The following is a 14,538-nucleotide window of genomic DNA, read 5'->3' on the forward strand; positions in this document are numbered from 1 at the left end:
GAAACCCGAGTTTGTAATGCAAGTTTCGAACGAGTAGCAAAGGTCGACATCGGCAATGGTCGATTCGTGGCGAACGGTCAGAGGTCGATTCGCGAACGGTCATACGTCGATGCCCGAACGCACAGAACCAATCGAACCTAGTTCACCATTGTGCATTTTATTTTACTTTTCATTTTATCGTTTGTCAAATCGTTTGTTGCAAATGGAGCATTATGTATAGGCTGCTTGTCTTTGCCGTGGACGACACTAAAGACCTCTAAGTTTAAGTAGCTCTCTTAGCAGAACGAGAGCCATAATGGATCAGGAAATTCCATCAATGGTTGTAAATTAAACTAAATTTATGCTTTGTTTCTGACCCTTAAAGTAGATACCTAAGTAAACAGGTCTCGATTTTTAATTTGACCTCGACTGATGAGCAATAAAAGCCTAGCGTCACCATTAATGTCTTCCTTTTCTTCATCAGAGAAAGGCTATGTCCAATAATAGACTTAATTGAAAATGAACTTTGGAGAAACGTTCTCCTTTTAATTTTGCACCATGATTTGAAGAGAAAGGTCTTCAGGATTTTTCCATTCTGATACTTGGAGGGAATTTAAGTTTTTTTAATATCTTTTCTAATAAGACCCAGCTGGGGCGCTAAGTGGCTTTTTTTATTTATTTTTATCTTTTAATGTGATAAGATATACACATCAATGGTGAACCTAGAAAAATTTCCATTGTGCAAGGAATATGGATTGATAGCATCTCAGAATCGGTGCATTACATGCAATTTTTCTTCATGTACTGATCTGTTATGCTTCAAAATAGTAAAAAATTTAAGAACATCTGAAATGATGCAACTGCAGATAGGATTGTGGTTAAGTGATGTCACCTTCATTATGCATCCCCTTAAAATGGAAGGATTTATAAAATGAACTTCAAATTTCTTCAATGAAAGTGAAAAACTCTTATGAAGTTGCGTGTAAAAATCAATGTCTCATTTCTGTGTTTTCAGAAACAAGTCGCGGTGAAAATGCCTAATTTTTTTTTTAATTTCATGGAAAATAAACTTGATTTTTCTCGTCTTTGAAAGTATCATGTCTTACCGCGATGTGCAAAAAGAATGCTCGATAGGTACCTATGTCATAACTTTTTCCATGTTTGAATTAAAATGTTCCGATTAGGACTAGTGTGAGAAGTTCCAGTTGTACTTCTTTGAGGCTGGGCCTCAGCCGGCTCTTTCACTTTTGCAGTCAAGTATACTTAGTGTTTCATCCTCTTATCTTTTTGTGTTCGTGTTTTCAGCACCCTGTCTCTCTTTAGTAGGGAGCCGAGGCACCCTTCTATGACTCAGTCTTGTCACGTTACAGTATGAGGAACTGCGCAAAAGCAGATTGAAGCAAAGGAAACTGTGTCGGTAGTAAATTCTAGGTATCCTACATGAATGTATTTATTTCCAAGTAACTCCTGTGGGTAACAAAACGTTGGCTTCCACATCAAGAATAAAGTTGTCAAAGTAGAGGCTTGAAAGCAACTTACAATGAGGTAGATGTAAAGACCTGTGATATTAAAGCGTATTAAAGGTGATAAGGAACTTTACCATCGAAGAAATCTTCAGTCATGGCGACTATGACCATGGAGCAGAGACGTTTCCCTCGCTGTATAAGAAAATCTGCCATTAAAGTTTTTCAAGAACAAGAAAAGCTACAGTTTCATCTGCATTTTTCATCAACTTGGTTCTCAAGAAACCTTCAATGATCAGACGCAATGATATGCTCCTTTGGCGTGGTAGCGAGTGGAGATAATCTATGAACTGCTGAAAGACTACTTTTTCCTCAAAAAGTGGATTTTTCCACCTACCTACGCGAAAGTCGTAGAGTGTCCACTCAATTAGGGCTCAGACTGAAAAAGAAATTAATTAATTACCTAATTTAAACTGACTCAAAAACACTTCCGGATTGAACAGCTTCGATCACTTCCCACCGTTCCGACAATGAACAGCAGTGGCTAGGCAAGAAATTACTACTAAACAGACACACTGCCAAAAAAATAATTTATCCGACGACATGCGAAAATTTATTCAGTGAAAAATATTAGACGTTCTTGACTATTAAATAGGTAGATGTACTATTACTATTACTTATGTCCTCAAAAGGGGTTAGTTTAATGAGAAACAATAACAAACTCGTCCGAACTCGCCCCGGCGAATGTTCATGACATTCGCGGCAGTTCGCGGAACCATTCGACCCGTTCGCTTCGAGTCGACGTCTGCCCTTTTTTCGAATTCGACTTCTGCCGATGTCGACGATTGAACTCCGCCCGCAAGTTTCCTCCGTCGGGTTTATGCGAGCGCTGTAACCCGACTTTCGCGGGAAATCAAACTTTCCGATTTTGGCGCTGTTTATGCGCATATTTTCGATTGAACTTGAATTTCATGTTGGCGCCATTTTCACAAGCTATACTTCATTTTTCCACTATGAATTGATTCAATAAATTATTAGGTATTACTCTTTTATCCTGTGTTTAGATTCAGATTCAGATTTATTTTATTAATACAAGAGAAAACATGATACAAATTAAATTGAGGCCACTACAAAATAAAAAATGCCAAGAGGTCTAGCCTCGTGTGGCAAAAGTAGTAAAACATAAACTAATTGAAAAAGAAATAAAAGAAATCATAAACGATTGGCACCACTGCCTACTCAGCTCAGTCTTCTAAGAACTTAGATTAACTTAGTGACAATATAACAAAGTAAAAAACAAAAGAGAAGAAAAAGAAAGAACACATTAAAATTTAAGACCCTAATGAATGATTTAAACAAGAAGGCATAGAGAGAGAGAAAGAAGAAGAGTTTTAGGACACGTTACTAAGCCACTCTCTGAGAAGACTGGGTGCACTCAACTGGCCCTCGGTGATCAACCTACGCCTGAAGGCTTCAGGCAGTAGGTTGAACACCAAAGGCAAATTGTAGGCAATATTTTTCTCAGAGAGTGCTAGTCGTATGGGCGGTAAAATTACTCGCCAATCACCTGCTCTACTGACCCCAGCTCTTGCGCATGCTAGTTGGAAGTTGGGCATCTCAATTTTCTCAATTGTATGTTCAATTTTTCCACAATATATAAGCGGAGGCTTCATCTTCACTAGAAAAGCCTTTACTGACTTTCTGAGCAACAGTTGGAAAAATGACAGTAGATGTTTAATCATTTCACGTTCATCTTTAAAATTGAATGAATACCTAATCTCAACAACCCTCCAAATCATGCTCGAGCTTATATTCTGAGTTCAGAAAAGTTGCCATCATATGTAATTTTAGTGATGTTAAAAATAATTGTGGCAGGCGCAGAAATTCATCATATTGTTTATTGAGCTTCTAATGATCTTACAGTAGGTAGATATAGGCATTGAAAGTGTAGGAGTGCTAATCCAGTAAAGCACCGCACCTTCACTCCATGGTGTCGTAAAGATTGTATGTCTGCCATTATTGTAGTGAAACAAATAACTAATCGGGATATACTTATGGGAATTCCTCCTTCAAGATATGATCAAAATAAGCAGATATTGATAGGTCAACAATGTATCGCTGAAGCAGAAGCGTCTAAATCCTCTTGAGGCAACGGACGGTGACAATCTCAACAAACTGGTGACGCTTCACAAATTTTGAATTTCCACATTCCCAGAGACACGCGCTGAAATCCTGTTTCTCACCCCTCTTTCCGACTGCTCTCCGAGTCCATGAGCAAGACAGGAAGAAAATAGGCAAGCTACCTACCACTGTTTGCCTACCTATGTGTGTTTTTCTTAAACTTGATTTTCAAAGGTGACTCATGTAAAGAGCAACTGACAAACAAGATTTCAGAACCGGCCATTGCATTTCACTAACCTAAGACACAAACCCAACCTTACCATTGATATTCTTTCGCTTACACTGTATATTATTCTCCCACTGAGATTCGATATGAACTCAATTCAAAAATCCTTCTGAATTTAATTATTCAGGTAGATTGGAATCTGGAGCTCTCAGTCTATCTGTAAAGCGCATTTACTAACATTCACTGCTGTCACACGATATTTTTGCACAGGCAGAGCCACTTTCCACAGTTGATGCATCTCTAACGCCAAAGCTCAATTATGACAAGTGGTTCAACGACCAAAAATTGTTACACGCCTCAATAAAAACCTTATTCTTATCTCAAATTGAAAATCTTGGATCACAGAGCACTCACCGAAGAATCTCCTTCCTTCTGCATCAGTATGAGAAGAGTGACGATACTTTGGAGCAATAACTTTGAACTAGTTTCAATAAATGATGGCCTCAGAATTTGAGTCATCATTTACTAGAGATTGGATCAAAGAAATAAGTCAGCAGGTCACGGTTGTGACTGGTCTCACACTTCCAGTAGGACAACCAGGAAATAGATACACGGATAACACACAAATTCAAGAGCTACGCAGCTCTGATTGGATCAGATTTTAGATTTAATCGGTAGATTGAAATGAAAAAATTCGGTACACTACTTAAAGGGAAGCAGGGTGCCTTATCTTGAAATCCTAGGCAAATCGTGCGGACACAGTAAAAAAGTTCTCCGCAGATGATGAACTGGTAGGTAAGGCTATTACTCAATTGTAGCCTGTAAAGCTCTTCGCTTGCTTTGCTTCTGTAGTCATAAAATGTTGATTAGAGTTGCAAGAAGAATCTGAAAAAGCAGTAATAAGCCTGGATTCCATCTGACACTAAACACCTTCACTAGAAAATAACGTCCTACGTTTAGCTAAATAAGGATAAATAAGCCACATATAACTGAAGGAATCACGTAAAAGTGCTTAAGAAGCAATTATAGTAAAATTATGGTTGTAAAAAGTGTTGAATAATGGCAAAATTAAAGCTAAATCGCGGGATAAGCACCAGTTGTTTACGAACGTTATGATAAATGATAATAAATCCGCCATATTGCCGATCGCGCACCTGAAAATCGCATTTGAAGTCGAATTTCAACTAATTTCAACCTCCGGTTCGTTTATGCGGAGAGCGAAAACCTAGTCTTTAGTGCAAAATAAGGTTTCAAACACAAATTTCGGAAACCTACATTTCGTTAGTTCCGTGTCACAACGCTTCAAGATGGCAGCCAAAATCGAAATGCGACCACCATTCTTTATCGAGTCGAGTGTTCAGCAGAGATTCACGGGAATACTGCATTACCTCCAACGGCATTACCTCCACAAGACTCCCCTGCGATATATCGAATCGATTGTGGCAATGTGACCCAAGAGGGGTTGCGGCCAAAAGCCGACAGAGAGCGCTGAAACTCATACAATGTTGCCAGTCTGTGGTTTATGATGTGTTGCTTGTGAAACGAAATGAAGGCGCGAAACCAATCAGCAAATGCCCGTTCTTCTCAACAAGCCAGTTGTACGGTGGATTAATCGCAATGAAAATTGAAGGCGATACATTGTTCAAAACAAATAGTTTTCTCGACTGACCCCTTTAGTCCACATAACTCTGCCGAAACGACCCCGAACTGTGTTGCTTTTCTTGTGTGAGTCGCTTTGTTGATCTTTAGTTTGATTTTCTCGGACCGATAATGGCCCAGCCCATATATGAAGGATATCAATGAAATGAAGCGACATTTGGACTCTCTTAATAAATGTTCAACGATACTACAGAACATGAATGATCGGATGGAAATGCCGAGATTGTGGCAGTTGGTCGATATCAGTCCGTCGACAGCAAAATATATTCCCTGCTCTCTGCTCTCATCAGCCGGTAAAAAAAACGGTGACGTTACGTCCCTCTGCGGTTTTGGGCGTTGGTCGCAGAGATGTTAAACTTCATGAGTTTTTATCATGACGTGGTCGAACTGGCATGCGATCATGCGATACATCGCATCGATTAAGTCCAAAATCTCTGTAACAGAGGCGTGCGAAGGGGGGCCGCCCCCCCCCCCCCAGAATTTGAAATAGTCTCATTTGCCCCCCCCCCCCAGAAATTCTGGATGGTGTAAAAACACCTTCTTTGATGCACGAATAACTTGTTAAATGCAACAATTTGAAAGTATTTTAACCTGTAACTGCATAAAATTGGGTAACTTGGTATAAAAATTGTAGGAAGATTAGCGCCACGGATACCTATAGAGATGCGCTCAAATAGAGTTATTTCAAAAATATTCCCCCTTCCGATGGGGGGGGGGGAGAGATAGCGAGTAGTGCGGGAAATGATCGATATTTATCCCCCCCCCCCCCCTCAAAAAAATAAAAATAATTTCAAAGATCCCGGAAATTCTCATACTAAACTTAATAAATTGAGAATGTCTGTCCTTGAAACTGGATAGTTTCAAAACTTTAATCGGCCGCCATTTTGAAATGATGTTAGACAGATTTGATCTTCCAGTATGCGCAATAAGCCCCTTTTATGCCAATTCTAACCATATGGACCGAAAAAACGATATTTGAAAATGCTGACCCCCCCCCCCCCCCCCCCCCCAGCACCGTGACTCATTTTTCTTCAATAAGAATTCTCCCTTACTGCAATGAACTATACGGAAATACACTGTACTTGGGTTTTTTTTTTAAATGTTAACCCCCTCCCACCCCCTCCAAAAAAAAACACGTGCACCAAAAAATAAAAATCCGCATCACCAAATAAGTGCTGAATAAGAACTAAAGAAAGCAAGCTGTGTTCAGATGCGTAAATTTTTTGCGCTCGGCTTGTTTTTTCTTCCTTACTAATGATTTATCGCCTTTAAAAGTGTTTTTTTCCGATTCCTCGTGAAAAATAGTGCATATTCGTCGACCCGGATGGGCTTTTAAACAATTAAAACACCCCCGTTCGTCAGATAAAATTGAAAATGTTCATTGCGAGAATTTAAGTATCAGAGGATTTCCCGCTAAAAAAATCCCCGCGATCTCAGTGTAGCCAACCTCATTAAAATATTACATCCATTGAATCTCTAAATTTTCACTTTATCTACGAATAAGGGCTTACTAAGATCGACTTTTATTAATCAGCTGAAGATTTTTGGCATAAACTTGTTGTTTCTTTGTAGAATTAAGTGATGAGCTGATGAGCTCGGCAAATCGTATGGTGCACATCTGATTTGGAAGGTTGGGAAAGCAAAAATAACAGTGGAGCCAAATTGGAGGTAGTGGCATGGACCAATAAAAGAAGCTTTTATTTGGTCCATGGTAGTGGGCTACAGATAGATTTTGTAATTTCAACACAAATGGCATGTACTTACTGCGATTACAGTGAGACATGTCAGTAATAAAGTTAAATTTACATTAGTTATGTCTAAAGTTGACTTATTACCTCTCAAAGAGCTTTTACAGGAATTACCATATGGCAACAGCGAAACGAGAAAACATCAACATAACCTAAAACTCTCTGCGTTACTCGTAGCTTACTAAATACTAACTTCATGCTGGCTGGCCCGAAACTCAGTGTTTATAATTATCTGGGCATTACTTTTTTGTTGTGATAATTTAAAATCAATTTTTCAACTCTTCCTCGTTTATGGTCCTTATTTTATACCCACTTTGAAGGAAATCTAAGCTTCTTCATTCTTATGAAAGAATCGATAAGTGCACTTAGAAACTGCAACTAGTTTCGCAACGACAATTCGAAATTCTTCTGAAAAGACGGGCATTTCATGCAGTTTCTGATGGTAAGCAAGTATTCCTTTTAATCAAGTATCTCAAGTTCAACATGAACATAATAATAGGAATCTGATGTTTTGCACATTGTAAGTAGATACTCCCTCTGGCAGTAGTCGAAGTACCTATGCGCAGTGCAAAGACCATGATCCCCACTAGATGATACAGTGTTCTGATTCTGTAACTTATTGCAAGCCCTGGAATTGTACAGGCTATGGTGCAATGTGGCATACATCTTGATGCCACAATAGTCCTCAACAGAAATCCAAAAAGAATGCCTGTGGCTGCACCAACACATGCTCAAACGCTTTTTTGCAAGCTTGAAACTGCGTAATGGCTGGTACAACCTGCTTAGAAGTCCAACCTTAAGTTGACCATACATTGATTTTTAAGTTTAGATGGTAGTTATTTTTATAACAGTTAAAAATCAGTTGGCAGTAAACATAAAGTAGTACTCTAACCAGCCTGTGGCAGATTTCACCTAGATGAAAGAGACCTGAAATTTGTGATCATACCTGGTGCATGGTGCACACACTGTAGTGCATTTTCCAGATTACTATGGTGATCTTGAGCGTGATGCACAGATCTGTGGCACATCGCGCCATAGTCTGGTGATTTACCAATTTTGTCAAACGTTCAGCCTCAAATGATTATGAATATTGTGTGGAAAATGCCCATCTGCGAATTTTGGGTTCAATTATAGATTATCTGGAGTGAATTTCCTGAACCCTCACTCCCTAACTCTATCACCTCTACTGCTATGCTCATGCCCTACCCCTCCTCCATTCAATGAATCTCTCATTAAGTTCCTGAAAATGCTCAGTAGCCCAAATCGACGGTGTAAGTCCGCAATCACATATATTGTTTGCGGTGTCTGGAAATCTCCGGCTCTATGAAATTTTTTGAAAGGAGAACAAATGGACATCATTCCTTGAAGTTTATGCTGAATTTTCTTCCCACTGAGAAGAAAAATCTCGGCAGTTTTAAAGAATTGCCTTTGACTAGTGTTCTTTTTAAAAAATAAAGTATGACAGGAAGTCTGCGATGTCGCAAACCGAGTTATGTGATTGCCGACTCACACTGTCGAAATACTTCGAGTGTGATCGAGTAAATGTAGGTTTACATGAATCCAATTGTAGTAGATACAATGAGATTTTCCTGACAATAAATTACATGGTTTAAATATTGACTAAGTCACAGATAAGATCATAAAAAGCTGAAGGGATTGCTCCTAGAAGCTGAGGTTGGGCTCTCAATTTTCACTATGCTTACCAGTGGTACTTATCAGTCAATTGTCAAACATTAGGTTTCAATTATTTTAAGTAGAAAAATTCTGTGACGGGACTTTCATTTAGGAAAATGAATTGAATATTAAAAATAGAAACGCAAGAAAAAATTCAAATACAGAAATTTACCTATCATACTTAACAACAAATTTATTCTTTATTTAGCATGACTTAAAAATCCAGCAGTCACTTATTTTTGCCTCATGTATGCCCTCTATCTGTAGTTCTCAATGTTATGGATGTTTATTTTTTTGGTCACTCACTTCATTCTGTATCCAACATGCCAAGGTGTAAACATTTCAAACGATGGAAGCTATTTTGCAATTTCTTAAAATTATTTGTTCAATGAGGAAATAATCACTAATGCCTGTTTTTTTATTCTTTTTTTCTAGAACTTCTTTACGAAGTGCTTGGTTTGCTGGGATCCTCATGGAAAAATGAAAGCTACTAGCACTCTGTGATTCAACTGATTTTTCCGCATTAGATCAGTTATTAACAGAGATTTAGCAGCAAAATCACATCATCAAGTTCTTGAAAATCCACCTTAAAATTTATTGAAAGATTGACAGAAAAACAATGCACTGCATCATAAAAGTGCAATCTCCTGGAAGGCATTTGTTTCAAAGAAATAGCATGCAGGATTTTTTTTTATTATTATTACTTTCTTCCAAAAGTACAAAGACCAGAAATAACTTTGAATGAGCTTATTAACTTTCCTATGAATTGAAAGGGAAGAAATTGGAAGTGTTGGGAATCCTGTGAAGTGCGATTCTGAAAGTGTTTTTAAAATATAGGACGATTGGAATTGAAATATCTTACCTCTTCAGGAGAACTAGACACAGTGAATGTTGAGTTGCTGCAAACTGTTTTTTTCTTGCATGAAGTTTTTAGAAGAAATAGACCAGGCTGTTGAGTAGAAACTCCAAGGAATGGAAAATGTCGTTCAGAATTTTATGATGACTTTGAAAGAATCTAACTTTATGAAAAATCAGCAATTTAATTTGCGGGGGAATGAAACTCTAAATTTTTTGGTGCGGGGCTGTGAAACAATTTTATTTCATTCCTGCGGGGGATTGCAAAAATTTGGTTTCATTGCCCCGCACTAATTTTTTAGTTGCATTGCCCCGCGCAACAGCAACAGGCTGAGTTTCACGGGGCAATAAACTGCGGGGCATTGCTGTGATACCATATCTTAATTTTTTCAAAAACTGCATTTATGCGCCTTGTCCTCCAAGCTCCTCATTTGGAACAAGTCGGACAGTTTGTAAGTACAAAACTGTTAAATGAGCAATTTAATTTTTTCGGTGGATATTCCCATGCATTTAAACTTAGGTACTTTTTACGGGTTGGTTCCGCAGCCTGTAACAATAATCACGCCGACGATTTGCAAGTTCAACTAACAATGTTTTTTTTCCAACGAAGTTTATCTCATAAAAAATTCAAAATTGAATTTTCATTTTTTTTGTTGGTTCATAAGCAGCCTCATTCATTCGCATAAGTTTCATAAGTTTTACGTGAAAATGCCACAATATCCCCCTTGAAATTTTCCGTTACTCGGCGGAGCTCTTATATATGCCGAGCGATACCTAATTTATTAACCAACTATTCCTATTTTTTCCCCCAAATTTTACGAGAATCGCTGATTTTTTTCCGTATGTAAGAAATCAACTTTCAAAAAAACCTCTAATCAGGCTGCACACGGTTCGTTTGAGTAAAAGTTATATGAAACTTTCTATCACTCAAAAAGTCTTTTCGGATTCGAAAAGTAGAGTAAAAATGGAGTCTTTCTAGCTAAAAATGAAAATAGGTTGTTCGAGCTCCTGGAGAAATATATCGTTTTTTGTATTTTTTAGGGCTTATTAGAGGGTGATACAAAAATTGAATCAAATTTCGTCAATGTTTCTGTTTTAATTTCTAAACGAAGATAGCTATCAAAATGATCTTGGTTTCATTTTAAAGCTGGTGTAATTTGCCGTCGATTGAATGGTCTGCAAGCTAATTTTGTCAAAAATTGACAAAGTTATGATAGCTTGAATGAGGGGTATCCAAAATAAGCTTACTTGTTTTCCTTACCGAGTAAGGCTCTATTTTTTCTTATTTTCCCTTCAAGACCAAAAACACTAGAGTCAATCTGTAAAAATTACAGCATTTGTAGTACTCTCAGGTCTGTAACGAGCGTCAGATTTTTAAATTTGACCCATTGGTTCCGGAGAAAATCAATTTTTGGTTTCGGTTCCGTTCTGCTTACAATCAGCTATTGACATACGGCGCAAGACGCACCACTAACGAGGAGACCAAGTACAGAAAATCGAGTTTATCCACTTTAACAATCGATCAAATTTAACATGTAAAGCTCGTTAGAAAGTTCAAAATATGATAGAGAACATTTTACTCTTTGCGTTTTTTCCCTAAGCCCCCATTTTTTGGAGTTATGGGTCATTTTCGGGGCAATTTTCAATTCGATGCTGTAAGTGGCCAAATTATTCACATTTCAAAATCTAAAAGTCTCCTGAGAGGAGAGGTCAATACCTTTTTATTGATGTGCCATATGACCCCTGCTGCTCCAAAAATTTGGGGGCCACGACCTCTCAAAAATTTTGGGGCTTTGGAGGGCCATAATTCACAAAAATATCAAATAGCAAGGGTATGTTTCGACTTCAGATATGGATTCTACGCGAAAAATTACGTAGAATTGATATGGCGCACGGCCTGTTTGCTCCAAATTACTAAAGAACCCCATTTCTCCATAAAAGGCCGGGTATTTTTGGAGAAAATAAGGGGCACAAAATACCTGAATCAAACAGGCTGTGCGCCATATCATCATAGCAAGGGTATGTTTTGACTTCAGATATGGATTTTACGCCAAAAGTAACGTAGATGGCGCACGGCCTGTTTGATTCAGATTGTTTGTGCCCCTTATTTTCTCCAAAAATACCCGGCCTTTCATGGAGAAATGGGGTTCTTTAGTAATTTGGAGCAAACAGGCCGTGCGCCATATCAATTCTACGTAATTTTTCGCGTAGAATCCATATCTGAAGTCGAAACATACCCTTGCTATTTGAAATTTTTGTGAATTATGGCCCTCCAAAGCCCCAAAATTTTTGAGAGGTCGTGGCCCCCAAATTTTTGGAGCAGCAGGGGTCATATGGCACATCAATAAAAAGGTATTGACCTCTCCTCTCAGGAGACTTTTAGATTTTGAAATGTGAATAATTTGGCCACTTACAGCATCGAATTGAAAATTGCCCCGAAAATGACCCATAACTCCAAAAAATGGGGGCTTAGGGAAAAAACGCAAAGAGTAAAATGTTCTCTATCATATTTTGAACTTTCTAACGAGCTTTACATGTTAAATTTGATCGATTGTTAAAGTGGATAAACTCGATTTTCTGTACTTGGTCTCCTCGTTAGTGGTGCGTCTTGCGCCGTATGTCAATAGCTGATTGTAAGCAGAACGGAACCGAAACCAAAAATTGATTTTCTCCGGAACCAATGGGTCAAATTTAAAAATCTGACGCTCGTTACAGACCTGAGAGTACTACAAATGCTGTAATTTTTACAGATTGACTCTAGTGTTTTTGGTCTTGAAGGGAAAATAAGAAAAAATAGAGCCTTACTCGGTAAGGAAAACAAGTAAGCTTATTTTGGATACCCCTCATTCAAGCTATCATAACTTTGTCAATTTTTGACAAAATTAGCTTGCAGACCATTCAATCGACGGCAAATTACACCAGCTTTAAAATGAAACCAAGATCATTTTGATAGCTATCTTCGTTTAGAAATTAAAACAGAAACATTGACGAAATTTGATTCAATTTTTGTATCACCCTCTAATAAGCCCTAAAAAATACAAAAAACGATATATTTCTCCAGGAGCTCGAACAACCTATTTTCATTTTTAGCTAGAAAGACTCCATTTTTACTCTACTTTTCGAATCCGAAAAGACTTTTTGAGTGATAGAAAGTTTCATATAACTTTTACTCAAACGAACCGTGTGCAATGATGGTATAGTTCTTAGGGGTTCTATTCGGGAGAGTTTACCTCTAACTACTCTTACTCTATGCTGATATCTCTTCTATCTCTGTGTAAAAGTAAAAGAAGAAAGTGAGGTTATGTTTACTTGATGTTTACAGTTTACTGGAACATCTGAAAGGATTCTAAAAAAGGTAGATCATTGTCTGACAATGCAGAATTGGTCTATTTGTCAGAAAACTGGCGCTGTAAGATGTGCTGATAGGTGGAAGGCTGGTACATGACTTACTTTAAGTCAGACTTGACAAACCTTCATACAAATGTACTTCTCCTTCGATGCTTGGACGGACTATCGACGTGCTTTTCCACAACATTGTCGAACATTAATTAATGGAGCCCATTAATTGTTTAAACAACAAGAGTTGTGGAAGAGCATGGTGACATCCTGGATGAACTAGGTAACTGATCAAGCTACAGTCAAGTCAAGCACATCATGAAATCTAATAGCTCAGAGAGAAAACTGGATTGTTTCATAGCCGCAAGAGAGATGCTGTGTTCTTCAGCTGCAAAATATTATTTTGCGTACATTGAAGTAGAGAAATTCCAACCGGAGAGAACTTAGGTATGATTAGACTTTCCACAGGGGGCAGACTTAGCAAGCGATCTGCATAGCTAGGGAACACGGCAGCCTTGTGATTTCGGAGCGGAGACGCCAAAACATAAAATTTAGAGAAAGAGTAACAACTGAAGTAACCACTTTTATTCTTCATCTGCCTTCATAAGGGTGCGGTCGTGTAGTAGAGGAAACTAACTGATGACAATCATTGCATCAAAACCATAAGCGCTAGTTAAAAGCAAGCAATGCGGTTACACTTTTTCACGAATCTAATCACATCACCAATACTACTTAAATTACAAGTCTCCCGATCCACGAGTATTAGGGGAAAAGTCTACGAGAAACTAATTGATCCTGTGATTCAATGCCTTTTAATACATACATTTCTACCAATTTCACTTAATGGATTCTAACCTCTAACTCTAAATTTACGCTCATGCTCATGTTTCGAGAGCGATTATCAGATTATCTCACCACAACTCGCACAATCTCACAGACCCAGACCATCGACAGTGGTAGAAAGTGAGAAACACCTATAAAGAAATCTCATGCTTACTTTTTGGTTTGGCAACATCGTAAAATTCGAGACAGCCTTACATCTCAAAACATCGACCGATCGATTTGGGCACATTGCCAAAGTTTCGATCTCTCGCTCGACCATGTTGGATTTTTGGAGGTAATGCCGTTGTAGGTAATGTCCTGCCCCCGAGATTCACTCCTGAATTCCGAAGGCAGGACTTACAAAAAATCCTGCCGAATTTCCATATCGCAACCTGTCTGGTGCGCAGTCGGGAGCATCGATGTTCCCTTTCTGCAGACTCTAGGCCAAGATCCATCCATATAGGTCAGTCACTAGCTACGTTTATGCGAGGCTCGAAACCGAGGTTTCACGAAACCCGAGTTTGTAATGCAAGTTTTCGCCGTCGGGTTTATGCGGGCGCTGTAACCCGACTTTCGCGGGAAATCAAACTTTCCGATTTTGGCGCTGTTTATGCGCATATTTTCGATTGAACTTGAATTTCATGTTGGCGCCATT

At 38.4% G+C, this 14,538-nt stretch overlaps 1 long non-coding RNA gene across 1 annotated transcript; it reads left to right on the forward strand.

The window, feature by feature from the left end:
* The first annotated feature begins 7,165 nt into the window (after positions 1-7,165).
* Positions 7,166-10,096, forward strand: LOC140223875 (uncharacterized). Its single transcript, XR_011899169.1, has 2 exons — positions 7,166-7,638; positions 9,306-10,096. It is a non-coding gene; the product is annotated as an uncharacterized lncRNA (long non-coding RNA).
* The last annotated feature ends 4,442 nt before the right edge of the window (positions 10,097-14,538 follow it).

The sequence above is a fragment of the Bemisia tabaci genome, chromosome 2 (genome assembly GCF_918797505.1).
Source record: "Bemisia tabaci chromosome 2, PGI_BMITA_v3".
In the NCBI taxonomy this organism is placed as follows: Eukaryota; Metazoa; Arthropoda; class Insecta; order Hemiptera; family Aleyrodidae; genus Bemisia; species Bemisia tabaci.